Source organism: Microcaecilia unicolor, chromosome 3, assembly GCF_901765095.1.
Source record: "Microcaecilia unicolor chromosome 3, aMicUni1.1, whole genome shotgun sequence".
Lineage (NCBI taxonomy): Eukaryota > Metazoa > Chordata > Amphibia > Gymnophiona > Siphonopidae > Microcaecilia > Microcaecilia unicolor.
This window is the reverse complement of record NC_044033.1, coordinates 368,547,050-368,565,696: the sequence shown is the minus strand read 5'-3', so window position 1 is coordinate 368,565,696 and position 18,647 is coordinate 368,547,050.

The window sequence follows — 18,647 nt, the reverse complement described above, 5'->3', positions numbered from 1 at the left end:
TTCAATTTCTCTCTGCCCCCCCCCCCCCCCCCCCCCCCCAGCTTTCCCTATGAGATTGTCATTGGAATGCTTTTATGTTTCATGTATATTTACTGATATTGTCATCTTTTGAAGCTACAGGGCACCATGTGGTTCTGGTTTCACAGGGACATCAAAGGGTAGGAAGCAGCAGCATAGTAACATAGTAGATGACGGCAGAAAAAGACCTGCACGGTCCATCCAGTCTGCCCAACAAGATAAACTCATATGTGCTACTTTTTGTGTATACCTTACCTTGATTTGTACCTGTCCTTTTCAGGGCACAGACCGTATAAGTCTGCCCAGCACTATCCCCGCCTCCTAACCACCAGTCCCAACTCCCACCACTGGCTCTGGCACAGACCGTATAAGTCTGCCCAGCACTATCCCCGCCTCCCGCCACCGGCTCTGCCACCCAATCTCTGCTAAGCTCCTTAGGATCCATTCCTTCTGAACAGGATTCCTTTATGTTTATCCCATGCATATTTGAATTCCAAACAACAACAAAAACTTTCAAAAGCTAATACTTTCCATAGCATTTAATACGCCTTGGGTGTCCAGATTAAGCAAGAACAGAGAGAAACACACAGCTTCAATGTGACACAATTCTGTCCAGGTATGCAAAACCACAAACAAAAAGAAAGGAGGGAAGAACAATGTTCTTCCACACATCAATAAATTTTATTGGAAAGGCACCAAATGTACTGAGACCCAACCTGGGCCAGTGTTTTGGCGGGAGAAAGCCACCAAGAGTCACAAAATCTGTCAGGTGCGATGAGAGAATCCCATTAAAACAATGGTGCATAAAAAGAAGTAGAGACTGGTAATGACACACAGACTGAAGCCATGCTTATTGTTTCAGAGGGGCTCCCAATTGATGCTGAGCCGAGGAAGCAGCAGCAGATACAAAACATTATTCAGTGAACTCTTTCTAATCAGAGGCAATCCCATGGGGGTCAAATATTACTGTGCTTTGGGAGAGAGTAAATCAGTAATATTATATGAGGAGGTTGTGTTAAAAAGATGGTGATTATCGCATGGAGGGAAAGTGATTATACCAGGATCATAAGGGGAGAAGGGAGCAATTCTATAAATTGGATGCAAAAATTTTCACACTGATGTTAATAAAGGAAAGCTATGAGATGTCTTATTGCACACAGCTATTCCAAATCAAAGCTTATAATTTAGTATGAATCACTTGCCGAGGTGTCCATCCTTCATTTATCTGAATTTTATTTAATGAATCAAACAGTGAATAAAAGAAAGGAAAAATGACTACTTATCTTATAGAGTGCCAGATGCACTTCCCTCTAGATCCTATATAGCATGCCTAGCGTTCTGCACTAAAATCCAAGTGTATTCTATTTATTTATTTACTGCATTTGTACCCCACATTTCCTTCCTAGTGATAAGTTCAATGTTGCTTACAGTTATTAAAGAGAATAGCAGTTTGCAGGTTCAAAGGCATAGATGGGAAAAGATGAGACGTGGGTGTAACACTGTGTGTAACTTAATTGGCTTAACAAGTCAATCGGCATTGTTAATAGCATTTTAACATCACTGATTGACAATAATTAGAATTTACAGGCACACATCGCTAAGCGTATTCTGTAATGCAGAGCACCTAATTGTAATGTGTGCAGGCAAAAAGGGGGCATAGTTATTGGCGGGAAAATGGGCATTTTGTGTGCATTCTAAAATTTACACACTTAGTTATAGAATATGGCTCAGTGTGCCTAAATCTACATACTGGGATTTATGCCATGCTTTCTTTGGTTTAAATGGACGCGCATAGTTTTAGGTGCTTGGATATCAATTAAGTGTATTCTATATACGTGCCTAAATCTAGGCACTGCTTATAGAATACGCTTAGGCAGAAATGTTTCCTGCACAGATTTTTTAGGTGCCATATTTAGAATCACAAAATGTACTAGACCTGCAAAAGGTACAAAGAAGGGTGACCAAAATTATTAAGAAGATGGAACAATTCTCATGTGAGGAAAAGCTAAAGAGGTTAGGGTTCTTCAACCTGGAAAGAAATGGCTGAGGGAAGATATGATAGAGGTTATAAAATCCTGATTGGAGTGGAACAAGTAAATGCAAGTGAACGGTTACGTAGTAGCACATTTTTTTCAAAAATGGGAGAAAGTATTTTTTCACTCATCATATAGTTAAGCTCTGGAACTTGTTGCTGGAGCAAGTGGTAAAAAGCAGTTAACGTAGCAGGGTTTAAAAATGATTTGGACAAAATCATGGAGGAAAAGTCCATACATTGTTATTAAGGTACACCTGGGGAAAGCTACTGCTTATCATTGGTGTGAAGAACATAGAGTCTTGCTACTTTTAGAGACTCTGTCAAGTACTTGTGACCTGGGCTGGGTATTGTTGGAAAAGAAAAAGTGAGGTCCAAAAGCAATAGATCCAAGAAGTCCCGATTTAGTAGTTTATAACCTTATAATAGAAGTGTTTTATTCAGTGTTGTTTTTCTAGCAAAAAAAGGTGCTGGTACTCAAATGCTAGGCCACCCTTCAGGAGTGGGGTAATCACTGAGGGACCCACCCCATAATAGCCAGGCCACCTGCAACCATTCATTGAATCTATAACAAGACAGAATTGGTGTGTAGAGCCTGAGCTCTTTCATTAAAACTTGGGTTCCATGGGTCAATTTTTTTAGCAGACAATGGAAAAGGTGCCGGTACTCAGTACCCCCAAGTACCCCCTCAAAAAAAGCCCTGGTTGTATTACTACTTTGGGACTCCTTGGACCTGTTGTTTTGGACCTCGCTTTTTCTTTTGCTGCTTGCTCTCCTTCTCCCTCCTGGTCACTGTTGTAAACAGGATACTGGGCTAGATGGACCCTTGGTCTGACCCAGTACAGAAACTCTCATGATCTAATGTGTTACTCTTACTCCCCATATGAATATGATTTTTTTTTTTCATTATGTACTTTGTTGGAAATGTAAACCACTTGGAAATTACCTTATAGGTGTTGTATCAAAAATAGAGCTGCAACTTGAAACGTGATATAAGAATAAGAAAATAACTCAGAGAGAATTCTTTTGGTGTCATTTATTAACAGGCCTTGTGATAAATAACACACACTTTCTATGCAGTGGGCTCCAAGGTAGACAACCCATGTTAATGGCATTAGAGCATGCAGTTAACAAATGACCCCCATACTGTGCAAACCCAATACCTAACCTTGCTAGCAGCAAGTTTTCTGACATAATAAACTTCATTCTCATCACACGCCTTTCCCGTTTGTAGCACTATTTTATTTATTTGTTACATTTATATCCCACATTTTCCCACCTATTTGCAGGCTCAATGCAGCTTACAAAGTACTGTAAAGGCGTTTGTCATTTCGGTTGATAACAAATACAAGATTGTGTTGAGGTCAGATGAGGTAGAAGTGAATCAGGCGTCATGGGGTCGAGGGGAAAGAGGAAAGTAAATTGACCAGTACGAACATTGATTATGTTGTGTTGCTGGGTGTGAGGATTTATGTTGGATCGGTGGGATAAGCTTTTTTGAAGAGGTGGGTTTTTAATGATTTCCTGAAGTTTAGGTGGTCATGTATTGTTTTCACTGCATATAGGAGTCCATTCCATAGTTGTGCGCTTATGTAGGAGAAGCTAGATGCATACGTTGTTTTGTATTTTAGCCCTTTACAGTTTGGGTAACGTAGGTTTAGGTATGATCATGCTGATCCAAGTCTGTTTCTTGTTAGTAGATCTATAAGGTCTGTCATGTATCCTGGGACTACGCCATAGATGATTTTGTGGATCAAATTGCAGATTTTGAAGATGATCCGTTCTTTAACTGGGAGCCAGTGCAGCTTTTCTTGAAGGGGTTTAGCGCTTTCAAATCGTGTTTTACCCTATATCAGTCTGGCTGCTGTGTTTTGGTCGGTCTGGAGGTTTTTTTTGTGAGTTGTTCTTTGCATCCCGCATAGATTCCGTTGCAATAATCTGCATGGCTTAGGACCATTGATTGTGTTAGTTTACAAAAGGTATCCCTTGGGAAGAAAGGTTTTATTCGTTTAAGTTTCCACATTGAGTGGAACATTTTCTTTATTACGGTTTTTACTTGGTTCTCGAGAGTGAGGTTGCGGTCGATTGTGACTGAGGATTTTTAGGCTGTCTGAAATAGGGAGTGTGTGTCCTGGGGTGTTTATGGTTGCGGGTTTGTAGTTGTTATGTTGAGAAGAGAGGATAAGGCAATCAGTTTCAGTTGGAATGAGTTTGCCCAAGAGTCCATGATGTTCAGGCCATCATTGATTTCATTGATTATTTGTCAAGGCCTTCTGTTTTTTTTTTTTTTCCCCACTTTCTAACTCTGTCTCTATTAGACTCTGCAGCTTCATTTAAAAAGTTGTACAATTATTTATAAATATCTATAGCTTCCAGTGTGTCTTGCTGATAGATTTCGTAACACAGCCCTAATGCACAGATTTTCCAGCCTAATATGCATGCTCATTTCATGATCATAATCACTGTTGGTGGTTGCTGTGCCCATGTTTATTTGACAAATAGAAGCTTGTGGTCATTTGAGTGTGAGTATTCTTTCCAAACTGGCTCAGAATCCCCATCGAAGAAGACACAGTTGATTTTGGTGAATAGAAACCTTTGTGCATTTTTATGGTAGCAAGCAGATGTGCTAATACTGCCAACAGTGAAAATATTCTCTCAGAACAGATGTTGGTCAGTACGACCAAGTGCAGGACATATGGCACTTTTCTCTTGCCAGTCCTGTCTGCAAGTGGCTGCTACCCAGATGTGAATTTCAACTACTGCAGACTCTCTATAAAATAAATATGCATTGTTGCCAATCAGCAGTGCTTAATTAAAGCTTATCAGTGAAGGTCTTTAGAATTGACTAGACAGCCTATTCCCGAGGCACTTTTATTTTGGATTTTCAAGCAACTTCTTCACGACTGTTGCCTCTCAAAAGTAACGACTTCTGATCTGAGTTATGTATTTATTTAAAGAAAGCTAATTAAATAGAATTCTTATTGCTAATCTCTTTGTGAGAGAAGTTACTACTACTACTACTCAACATTTCTAGAGCGCTACTAGGGTTATGCAACGCTGTACAATTTAACATGGAAGGACAGTCCCTGCTCAAGGAGCTTACAGTCTAAAAGACAGGTGTACAATCTAAAGACAAGTGTACAATCTAAAAGACAAGTGTAGAGTCAATCTGATAGGGCATACTATATTTCCAACTGAGCACCATATGAATAAGGTTAAATGTGAAAAAGACATTTTTTTAAATCTTGTTTTCTATTTGAGACTTGTATAAGCTTAGGGGCCCTTCTACTAAAGGGTTGCCGCACGGCAATGGGCTTACCGCATGGCAACCCGGAACTACCACTGGTCCAACGCGGCCGCCAGCGGTAGTTCTGCCTTCAGCGCATGCCATTTCTGGCACTGCTGGATTTTAAAAGTATATATATACCACAGGGGGTTACCGCCGGGGTGGCGCAGGAGCCCTTACAGCCACCTCAATCGATGATGGAAAGTGCTCCCCTCCCCCACATGGCCACATATTAAGTGCAAGCTTATCACATGGCCATGTGTTTTTTCAGGCTTTTTGCCTGCTGTGGTAAAAAGGACCCTAGTGCACAGCAAAAATGGCCGCTGCCACTGCTACCGCAGGACCCTTTTTTACTGCAGCTTGCTAAAAGGGCCCCTTAGTGCACTGTGTTCAGGAGTGGAGGAGTGGCCTAGTGGTTAAAGCACAGGTCTTACAATCCAGAGGTAGCTGGTTCAAATCCTGCTGCTGCTCCTTGTGATCTTGGGCAAGTCATTTAACCCTTCATTGCCTCAGGTACACACTTAGATTGTGAGCCCTCCTGGGACAGAGAAATATCCAGAGTACCTGACTGTAACTCACCTTGAACTACTACTGAAAAAGGTGTGAGCAAAATCTAAATAAAATAAATATAATTTTAAGCTTGGCTATGAGAAGGACGTTTCAAACCATTTCACCTGGGTAGCCAAGCATGAGCATTGTCCATGGTTACTGAATGTAGCCTTGACAAGCTGTGAAGAGTTGTTCTCATTGAAGAAATAATGCTGTTGAACTGACATAGGGAAGACTGGATAACTCTTGAAAGCGTGTCAATTCTACACCAGTGCTCCCCAAAGGTGGTTCATGACCCACAATGGGGATCACACATGCTACATTTGGGTCGCGATCTGGGTGGCCAGTACATAAGCATGTCATTATGAAGCGCCTCAATGGAGTTATGGGCATCTCTGAAGCTACAATCATGGAGTCTCGGCCCAAAAATGTTTAGTAAGCACTGATCTACCACACATAGGCAATCACAATTCTATGCCCAAAAATTTGAAGCAAACTTTACTATGGCTGTGACAAGTGTGTCTGTTAAAACCTAGTATAATTGCAGCCTGGGACAGAAAGCCATAGAATCAAGTTATAAGAATAGAAACCAGAGAAAGCAAACCATTGGGCTGAAGGTTTATTCATGTGTTCCTCCAAAAGAAAAGAGGAGCAAAAGTGTCTTCTCTGGCTGAACTGTGCTCTGCTTTGCTTAAGCTGAAGCAGTTAATATGGCAAAGACTGATTAAATTTTGTAAGGGGAAAAATTAAATCCTTGTGAGACATGATCCTCAGAGCTGAATTTTTATTAGGCTCTCTCAGTGTGCCTTTATATAGTGTGAAGAGAATTTCCTTTTTCCAGTTCAATAATTTTTATTACATTTTGTACAAAAAAAGTATAACACACAGTATTATATACAAATAAAATACAAAATTCATTCAGCAGATATAACAAGAACAACTAGGCTGTCTGGAAAAGGCCCAAAAACTTGTAAACTACAAATTAAGGGTTCCTTTTACTAAGCGACAGTAATTGCTAACATGTGCTTCCCACACTCCAAAATGCTCAGGTGCTCTGTGTGTTTGGGCCCAGAGAGTAGGTGTGCCCAGCACTAACTGGTTAGCACAACTACATTGCTGCAAGCCAACCTCTTGGCACATGGTTAGTGTGTGTGAGCCCTTCCTGCCTTCTAGATAGGTGTCAGTAAGGGCTCATGTGATGCTCTGATTGGGGAATTAGCACCTGGCCATTAATGGAAATGTAACTATTTAACAGCCACACTAAAAGTGGCCTCATTGTGTGGGGAAACTAAACACAGCTTAGTGAAAGGGCCCCTTAGGATGCTATTTTATTTTTTTTCAGTGGTAGCCTAAGGTGAGTTACAGTCAGGAACACTGGATATTTCTCTGTCCCAGGAGGGCTCACAATCTAAGTTTGTACCTGAGGCAACGGAGGGTTAAGTGACTTGCCCAAGATCACAAGGTGCAGCAATGGGATTTGAACCAGCCACCTCTGGTTTGCAAGACCGGTGCTCTAACCACTAGGCCACTCCTCCACCCCACTTTTTGAATTGTTAGTTGTAAATGTATTGATATAAAATAAGACATAAATCATAAACTAAGGTAATTGACAGTACACATGGAAAGGGGCTTATACTTTTTCAAATGATCTAGTAGAATTACAGTTTACAGCAGCCATATGCTTGTATTTAGCAGTTATACATACTGTGGATCATGTTCAACCCACGGGAGGCAGGCCAGCTAAGTCCCACAATTGGCTCTAAGCCTGGATATTCAGTACTGGGCCATTTTCAGTGACTGGCATTGAATACAGGGTTTTCTTGGCTGGTTTAAACTTAACTGGTCAAGTTCATAGTCAGCGCTGGCCATAAGAACATAAGGGTAGCCATACTGGGTCAGACCAATGGCCCATCTAGCCCAGTATCCTGTTTTCCAAACAGCGGCCAAGCCAGGTCAGAAACCCAAATTGTGGCAACACTCCATACTACAATTCCCAGGGTAAGCAGTAGCTTCCCATGTCTGTCTCAATAGCAGACTATGGACTTTTCCTCCAGGAATTTGTCCAAACCTATTTTAAACCCAGATACACTAACCACTGTTACCACATCCTCCAGCAAAAGTTCCAGAGCTTAACTATTTGTTCAGTGAAAAAATATTTCCTCTGGTTTGTTTTAAAAGAATTTCGATGTCACATCCTCAAATGTCCCCTAGTCTTTGTACTTTTGGAACGAGTAAAAAATTGATTTACTTCTACTCGCTCTACAGCACTCAGGATTTTGTAGACTTCAGTCATATCTCCCCTCATCCATCTCTTTTCCAAGCTGAAGAGCCCTAACTTCTTTAACCTTTCCTCATATGAAAGGAGTTCCATCCCCTTTATCATTTTGGTTGCTCTTCTTTGAACCTTTTCTAATTCCGCTATATCTTTTTTGAGATACGGCAATTAAGTTTGTAGTAGCCAAAGGTAGGTGGTCCAATTTAGCTGCTAAACTTAGTCAGCGAAGCACTAAATATTTGTGGCTAGTTGAATAGCAGCAATGCATTAAACACTAACATTTGGCAGAAATAACTGGATATCTTGCGCTGAATATTAGTTCTTAGCCAGTTAAGTGCTATTTAACTGGCCAGGAACGGCTCCTGGCCAGTTAAGTAGCACTGAATATTGTTTTTATTTTGATACGTACTTTTGCTTCTTATCTGTGACCCCTCTCCAGGGTTTTATTCCTGATTTTTTTTTAACCATAGCTTCATAGTATGGTCAATTTGAGTTTGACCAGAGGGCTATCCCCTGGATTCTATAAATGATGTCCATATTTGTGCACAATCCTGAGATCCACATGCAAATAAATTAGAAAATGAGCCATTAACAATCGATAATTGGCTGTAAACAAACAATTATTGACGTTGATTTGCACTGATTTGCATTTGTGCACAAATCTGGCTGTGTGGGATTCTATATATCCTCTCTCAAATCTTCTTGTACACAACCCAAAAAGAGCAGTGGCCATGGGAGGGCATATTCAGCAGACTGCTAAAACCTGTCATTTCTTTCTCTATAATATCAGCAAAATTCGCCCTTTCCTTACTGAGCACACTACCAGAACCCTCATCCACACTCTTATCACCTCTCGCTTAGACTATTGCAACTTGCTTCTCACAGGTCTCCCACTTAGCCATCTCTCTCCTCTTCAATCTGTTCAAGATTCTGCTGCACGACTAATATTCCACCAGTGTTGTTATCCTCCTATTAGCCCTCTCCTCAAGTCACTTCACTGGCTTCCTATCCATTTCTGCATACAGTTCAAACTCCTCTTATTGACCTATAAGTGCATTCACTCTGCAGCTCCTCAGTACCTCTCCACTCTCATCTCTCTCTACACTCCTCCCCGGGAACTCCGTTCACTGGGTAAATCTCTCTTATCTGCATCCTTCTCCTCCACTGCTAACTCCAGACTCCGTTCCTTTTATCTTGCTGCACCATATGCCTGGAATAGACTTCCTGAGCCGGTACGTCAAGCTCCATCTCTGGCCGTCTTCAAATCTAAGCTAAAAGCCCACCTTTTTGATGCAGCTTTTAACTCCTAACCCTTATTCACTTGTTCAGAACCCTTATTTTATCATCCTCACTTTAATATTCCCTTATCTCTTGTTTGTCCTGTTTGTCTGTCCTAATTAGATTGTAGGCTCTGTCGAGCAGGGACTGTCTCTTCATGTTCAAGTGTACAGTGCTGCGTACATCTAGTAGCGTTTTAGAAATGATAAGTAGTAGTAGTAGGGTATGGGTGGGTCGAGGCATTCACTTAAGTTGCATGCAGTGTTACAGGGTTCCGGGGATCCGTGCCCCAAGTTGGGTGTACACATTCCTGCTGGATGCTATTCCTTTATAGAATAGCGCTGAGCATTGATTTTTTTTTCTGATGCCTATTGTTCAGGAAAGAGGAAAAAGATAGGGCAGAAACCATCTAAACCAACACCTGGTTAGGTAAAAGTAGAAACATTTGGAAGACTGGACATATATCTGCATTTTGCCACCGATGTTCGTATGAATGATCCTAAGTAGCAAAATCCTCAATTTCATGTATTAAAACAAAGACACACAGTGTTTTGAAACGAAGGTGATTCTAGCCTGAAAGATTTGTCAGTTAAAACGTCTGACAATGCTGAGCGCAGCACAGTCCTTGCAAACTATTATTGTTCAGTGCCAGTTTACTGAATCCTGCCCTATATATCTTCAGTCTGACATAGGCCTGGGTCAGACAAGTTCTAATAAAATCTAATTTAGATTCAGCCACCTCTGCCAATTTCAGGCCTACCTCTAATCTCTCATCGGGAGCTGAGGTAGCTAATGAGTCAACATTCTTCATCCTAAACAATCTCAGCTTAGAAAAGGATATTGCACAGAGACAAATGTAGTTGCTAGGCTTAATGAAATTCAAAGCACGTAGATACAGGGAATAAAGTCATTCTCATCTCTGCCGGCGGCCATGTTGAGCAGGTGGTAGTCCTGATTTAGCGTAAAACACCTCACTGTGTATAATGTAGTCACTGCCACCACTGCTATCCATTTAATTTAAGCTTGCGCTTCAGATAGGGACCAATATTCAGGTGGCTATGATTAGCATTTTGCTGACCATTGAGTGGAGGAGTAGCCTAGTGGTTAGTGCAGTGGACTTTGATCCTGGGGAACTGGGTTTGATTCCCACTGCAGCTCCTTGTGACTCTGGGCAAGTCACTTAACCATCTTCCATTGCCCCAGGTACAAATAAGTACCTGTATATACTATGTAAACTGTTTTGAATGTAGTTGCAAAACCACAGAAAAGCAGTATGTCAAGTCCTAATCCCCCCCCCCCTTTCCCCAGTATTAAACCCAGAAATTCAATGGCAGGCTATGACCAGGCTTTGGCATTACATTTATGTATTTGGTTAACTGCTGAATATCAGCATTTAACCAGTCAAGTGCAGACTCTGCCCCCAGAACACCCCCCAAAACAGTCGGATTTTCAATTCAGTGGTAGCTAGTTATTTTCAGCAGCACTAATCAGTTAGCCCTGAACAGGTGATTTAACGAGCCAGGAGCCATTTCTGACTGGTTAAATCGCATTGAATATTGACTCAATAATTCTTACTGCCACCTTCTCTCTGCCCCTTTACTATACAGACAGTATGTGGCTGGTTAGAAGTCATTTAACCTAATACTAGTCATACAAGGGCTGAAAATCTGGATTCTGGAGTTATACGTTCACCAACCACTGTGAATATATGGCTCAGCTTGAATAGTTACTAGGCTAAGGGCCTTGTTTACTAAGCCAGCTGTGGGCACGCTAGTGTTTTTAGCGTGTGTTAAAAATTAGCATGTGCTAATGCTAGAGACACCCATATATTCCTATGGGTGTCTCTAGCTTTAGTGTGCACTAAAAATGCTAGCTTGCCTATAGCGTGGTAAAGCTTAGCTTGAGTTATCTGCAGCAGGGCCCATAGAAATAAAATGGGCCCTGCTGCAGATAACTCAAGCTAAGCTTTAGTAAAAGACCTCCCTTATTTAGCAATGCTTTACTCTTATAGAGGAGGAATGTAAACATCAGATTCTAATTAGATGCATTTCACAGATTTATGTGCATAATATGCTGTGAAAATTTCACATATATGTATTTATTTAGAGACAGATTTTAGAAATGACGTGTAGAGAGGAATTCAGGCATCCACCTCAAGATGTGTGGAATTCACACACTAGTTTATAAGAGACTCTGTAAATATAAAGCCTCTTGTAAAGTAGGAGCATGACTGCATGTCCAAGACCCTTTATGTCCACCCCACCGCTGCAAAGATATGGGAACAGGTTTCTGAAATTTCTTCTCCCTCTGAAAAAGGCCACAATTCCAGCATTGGTGGCCCCCTCCAAGAGGTGGCTCCCACCTTGTTGCAAGCTTCCCCAATCCTCCCCCTGGCAGCACTCCCAACTATTTCAGCAGCACACCTGATACTCCCTATATCATCTAACCAGCCAACACACCCACCACCAGTATCCAACATTACCTGACTGGACACATCCCCCTTCCCCCACCAGCACCAAAAATCACCTGACCAGACACAACTCCCCAAGCAACTTTGACTCCCCCATCAGCCAAGAACCCTCCACCTGCCCCACCACCACTCAACATCATTCGACCAGCCATGACACCCTCCCCCTCCCCCCCAGAGCAACCTTGGCTCCCCCTTCCACCAGCCAAGACAGCCATTCCCTGAAACTCCCTGGGCCCCATGTTTGAGCATAGGCCTAATGTGGCAGTCCTCCCTGGACTCATTACTTCCTCCTATTCTCACGGGGTTAAAAGGTTACAAAAGTACCCTTGGGCCACAAGTCCTCCCAGCCCACAGGCTTACTGGGGGTCCCTGGTGTCTAGTGAGGCTGGAGCAATGCCCACTTGCTCCCATTTCATGTCCTCCATGCTTCAAAATGGCCGAGACCCCTAGCAGGAATAAAGCAGTATTACCACTAGGACTCAGATTTCCACATATGTACCCCTTTTCCCCCTAGAAATGAAGGACACGTTTTATATCAGCAAAACACAGTATAGTTGAATTAAATTACACCTATACTTGTTTACTAGAAATAACTAGAAATAAATAATTTCCCAAGATTACAAGAGGGCTCAGTTAAATGGACTACTAATGCCTGTCAGTCAAAAGAACAGGATCTTATACTGTTTACTTCAAAGTCAAGTTGAACTGAACCCAAATCTGAACTTTTTGGTCTGCTAGTGAGAAAAATATCCATTCCTTCAGTATGGCACACAAACCAGATTACAAAACTGCTGTTCAAAATAAGCTAACATGTTACTTAGTAGCACCACCTGTGGCATCAAGCTTAAACACAGCTGGAAACATGTCCAGCCACAGAGAGAACTGCTGTTCTAATTATATAGTACTGTTTGTGCCTTTTTTTTTCTATTGACAGGTGTCTTGGAGTATTTCCAGTTTATATATTCACCTAGGGTAGTGTGTCCACCTGATAAGTAAATGGTCCATTTTTCATACAGAGCATTAAAATGTTTCTACTTCATAACATAGTAACATAGTAAATGACGGCAGAAAAAGACCTGCATGGTCCATCCAGTCTGCCCAACAAGACAAATTCATATGTGCTACTTTTTGTGTATACCCTACTTTGATTTGTATCTGTCCTCTTCAAGGCACAGACCGTATAAGTCTGCCCAGCACTATCCCCGCCTCCCACCCACCAGCCCCGCCTCCCACCACTGGCTCTGGCACAGACCGTATAAGTCTGCCCAGCACTATCCTCGCCTCCCACCACCGGCTGGCTCTGCCACCTAATCTCGGCTAAGCTCCTTAGGATCCATTCCTTCTGAATAGGATTCCTTTATGTTTATCCCACGCGTGTTTGAATTCTGTTACCGTTTTCATTTCCACCACCTCCCGCGGGAGGGCATTCCAAGCATCCACTACTCTCTCCGTGAAAAAATTCTTCCTGACATTTTTCTTGAGTCTGCCCCCCTTCAATCTCATTTCATGTCCTCTCGTTACATGAGAATGCAAATAAGCAGTTGTGTGTGATCTTTACGAAATGTCTCTGTGACCCAGAACTACTACTGGCCAATATGGATGCTTTCTCACTCAACTGAGATCTTTCATAAACTTTACAACATAGAGTCAGCGATTTAGATGGGGGGAGTTCGAACATGGCCCTGTGCTTCCTCTTGAAATTAATAGAAATACCTATGTTGAGATGAGAGTGGGCTATTTCCTTCATTATGCCTAACGGGAAGCAAGTATGAAAGATAGCTTAATGACCATGATCGCACCCTTGAAGGAAAGGTATGTGCCATATCCTTGCTACAGGAAATTTAAATGTGTTTTCAGTTTGCGTGTTTGATTTTTCTCAATTTTCAGGAATTTGTTGTTTGTGTAACCCTGGTCTCACCACTCACACAATTTCGGGCACCAACTAGCTCATCACTACTCTGGGGCACCCCGAAACCAGGGCCACAAAGATAAACTAACAACACTTCTCCTTCACTCTTTATCAAGTTTTAAGCAGGGACGTAGCAGATTTCATCCGGGCCCCTGGTTTGATGTATATCTCTTAGTCTACATGCAAATGCATGGTAGAATGTGGATAAAAATATTGCATACTATTCAGTAAGGACTGGTCTAAAATGAAACTGTTAGGAATAAGGGTGAGGGTGAGAGAAAACACGCTAGGGATCAAATTCTATATATGGCACTGTAAAATTGGCCTAATCAAAATTATATGTGTTGAAAAAGTAATACGAGGATTACAATTATTGAGTTAATCCAAAAAACTATTGAGAACATCCATGCTCCCCTCCCATACCATGAAGACATCATCTATAAACCGTCTCCATACCAGTATATGACAGCTAAATCTGGATGGGTAAATGTGTGTGTTCTCAAACTCTGATATATACAGACACGCTGCTGTTGGTGCTACCATTGCACCCATGGTGACACCCTTTGTTTGTAAATAGAAAATCTTCTCAAAATTAAAGTAGTTCTTTTCTATTATTAATTTAGCTATTTGGTTAAGAAACCCCTTTTTATCTACTGATATTTCCATGTTATGAACATGGGTCTCTATAACTCTTAAGGCTCCTTATTGTGGCACGTTGGTGTACAGCACTTGGACATCCAAAGTGACCAAAACTTGAGTATTGACATTATCTGTATCCAATGAACCCAAAATCTGCAACAAATGTGTAGAATCTCGCAAGTATGACTGAGTCTAAATATTGAGAAATAGGTTAATATAAAGGGTTTATACTGAACACTATGGGTCATCCTGGGGGATACTGCAACGATTTATGTATCTTGATAAAGTAAATTTGAGGTACTGCTGGAAATGGTCAATACAAATATTTAAACTCCCTTAAGGTCACTATCCCCTTTTGGTTAGCTGATAATAAAAGACTATGTATTTCTTGTTGATAACCCTCTATGAGATCAGTGGGTAAGGGACTATAGTATTGTTGATCTGAGAACTGTCGCATTGCTTCCTGTATGCAATTCATTTTCTCCTGGACAACTATGCCTCCTCCCTTATCTACCCTCAATATTACTATGGTTGCATGTCATTTTAAATCCATTAAGTCCTGCCACTGGACATTTGTTAAGTTATTAATAGGGTGTTTTGTTTTGTTACATTTGTACCCCGCGCTTTCCCACTCATGGCAGGCTCAATGTGGCTTACATGGGGCAATGGAGGGTTAAGTGACTTGCCCAGAGTCACAAGGAGCTGCCTGTGCCTGAAGTGGGAATCGAACTCAGTTCCTCAGGACCAAAGTCCACCACCCTAACCACTAGGCCAAACTAACCACTAGACCTTTGCTCTAACTTCTTCACATCTTTTAATACCAGTTGTCGAAATGTCTCTATTATAGGATCTGGGGGGCCCAGTGGCAACCAAACAGATGGTAAATGGTGAGAAGATATAAATGACCTGTCTTGTCCTTCCACAATGACAAACCTTCAATATACATTATAAGACTTACAGCACTTATTTCAGTGGACAAAATCAAAAACTGATGGAGACGTTTAGGTGGATAAGAGTCTTTATTACAAAACATCAAAATCGACTCGACACAGCAGCTGTGTTTCGGCTCCTAAACGCCTGCCTCAGGAGTCTTATTCTTAGACTAACTTTATACAACACTGAATAGATAGGGATGGGCTGGCTTGTAAATTTTAAGGGGCTTCGATGTTAGCTTCAGAACTTAGTACAAGAACAGTACTGGGCAGACTTCTACGGTCTGTGCCCTGAGAAAGGCAAGGAAAATCAAACTCGGGTATACATATAAAGTATCACATACCATGTAAAATGAGTTTATCTTGTTGGGCAGACTGGATGGATCGTATAGGTCTTTATCTGTCGTCGTTTACTATGTTACTACTATGTTACTATAGCTTGTTGTTCCCCACCTATGCATAGGTAATAAAAACTCTTATCCACCTAAATGTCTCCTTCGGTGTTTGAGAAGTGCCAACTCTCCCTACTCCTTTTGTGCTCTGCTTGTTTTCATGTAGGGAACCAATGCACCTCCACCCTTTGTGTGGCTTCCCCTTCTCCTAAAATCAAAAACTACAATCAGCACACTGCTTTGAGACTGAAGTTCAAAACCATGACTAGCCAAAAGTCTCATTCCTGGAAATGTTTCAAGCACCTAGGTACAATGGCCCCTTAGTTTGTTGATGTACTATATGGAAATAGTGTGTACTATTTCTGGAAAAAGTGCACATTGGACTGGATTCAGTAAATGGTGCTCAAAGTTCAGAGCTCAAAAACATCATCGCTAAGAGCAATTCTATGAAAGGTGTATGTGCTTTATAGAATCTTGCTAAGCGCCAATCTCATGCCGAAGATTTAGGTGCCGATCTTATGCTTGGTAAAATCAGATGTAAATGCGGGTACTGAACTTGGGCACACTCAGGCCGTATTCTTTAAATCCACATGTAACTTTTTGGAATACCACTGACCTGCCCCCTGGCTGTGCCCCCTTTTCAGATACATGTTATAAATGTTAGGCACCGAGCCTCATAGAATAGCGCACAGCCAGATGTGTGTGCAAATCATAAATTAATTGCAATAATTGGTTATTAGCACCCAATTGCTAGTTAAAGGTTCGTGGCTCAATTAAGTTGTGCATGCAATGTGGGTGCGTAACATATATGCATCTATCAGGCTTATTTTCAAAAGTGATTGCCGGCGATCTTCCGACATAAATCAGGAGATGGCCGGCGATCTCTCAAAAGCGGCGAAATCGGTATAATCGAAAGGTGCTTTTTTGACACATTCGCCGCTTTCCCGTCAGCGAGCCGGCGAAAGTTCAAGGGGGCTTGTCGGCGGCGTAGCAAAGGTGGGACATGGGCGGACATGGGCGTGGCTACCATATGGCCGGCTTTTGCGGATAATGGAAAAAAAGCAGCGTTAATCAGTATTTCACCGGGTTTACTTGGTCCTTTTATTTTCACGACCAAGCCTCAAAAAGGTGCCCCAACTCACCAGATGACCACCGGAGGGAACGGGGGATGACCTCCCCATACTCCCCCAGTGGTCACCAACCCCCTCCCACTAAAAATATTAAAATAAAAACCTTTTTTGCCAGCCTGTATGCCAGCCTCAAATATCATACCCAGCTTCCTGACAGCAGTATGGAAGTCCCTTGAGCAATTTTTAATGGGTGTAGTGCACTTCAGGCAGGCAGAACCAGGTCCACCCCCCCCCCCCCAACCTGTTACACTTGTGGTGCTAAGTGTTGAGCCCTTCAAACCCCCACCCCCCAAAACCCACTGTACCCACATGTAGGTGCTCCCCTTCACCCATAAGGGCTATGGTAATGGTGTAGAGTTGTGGAGAGTGGGTTTGGGGGGGATTTGGGGGGCTCAGCACTCAAGGTAAGGGAGTTATGCACCTGGGAGCTATTTGTATATATATTTTTTTATTTTTAGAAGTGCCCCCTAGGGTGGCCGGTTGGTGTCCTAGCATGTGAGGGGGACCAGTGCACTACAAATGCTGGCTCCTCCCACGGCCAAATGCCTTGGATTTCGCCGGGTTTCAGATCGCCGGCATTTTGTTTCCATTATCGCTGAAAAACAAAACCGGCCATCTCAAACCCAGCGAACTCTGGCATTTGTCCGGGCCAAACCGTATCATCGAAAGAAAAGGTGGCCGGCCATCTTTTTCGATAATGCGGTTCCGGCCAGCTGTTGCAGCGCCGCCAAAATAGATCGCTAGCGATCTATTTCACCGGCGACATTCGATTATGCCCCTCCACGTTTACTAAGGTGTGCTATAGGCATTTTAGTGGTTTTCACATGTGTTAATGGTTTGTACACGTTAAATGCTAATGTGCCCATAGAAATGTATAGGTGCATTAGCTTTTAATGCGTCTTAATTTTAAAGGCGCGTTAAAATGCTAATGCACCTTAGTAGACATACCCCACAGAATCCAGGGGAATATGTCCAAAGAGTGTGCACTGATTTCAGAAACTGACAAAACAACAAAACTGCCAAAAATACCTGATTAAAATGATAGTTTGTGAAAATGACATGGAAAACAACATAAAACAAACAAAAAAAAAAACATTTTTGTTCCCATACCCAGTGGTGGTAGTACCTGGGCTTAATTAATCAATCACTAGTACTAGGGAGAGGCTGATATAGGAAATAGGTGAATTCAGAGCCTCAGTTCTCACTGTCATCTTTAGCATTTATTTATTTATTGCATTTGTATCCCACATTATCCCACCTCTTTGCAGGCTCAATGTGGCTTACAATACATCATGGGTACTGGAAATAGGAGTGCATATACATTAGGTTTACAGAAGATTTGTGTTACATGGTAGTGAATTATATAATGGTCTTAAAGCAAAAGACATTATAAGACAGTGTTAGAAGTTCAGAAGATTATACATTTGCATGTTGATCTTTGTGATAAATCTTGTCGAAGAGATAGGTTTTTAATAGTTTTCGGAAATTGGTCAGTTCATAGATTGTTTTCAAGTTGCGTGGTAGGGCATTCCAGAGCTGCGTGCTCGTAAAGGAAAAGGTAGATGCATGCATTGATTTGTATTTCAAACTCTTGCATTTTGGAGGATGAAGATAGAGGGGTGTACGGGAAGATGTTTTTGCGTTCCTGGATGGTAGTTCTATTAGATCTGACATGTAGGCTGGGGCATTACCATGGATGATTTTATGGACTAAAGTGCAAAGTTTGAACGTGATGCG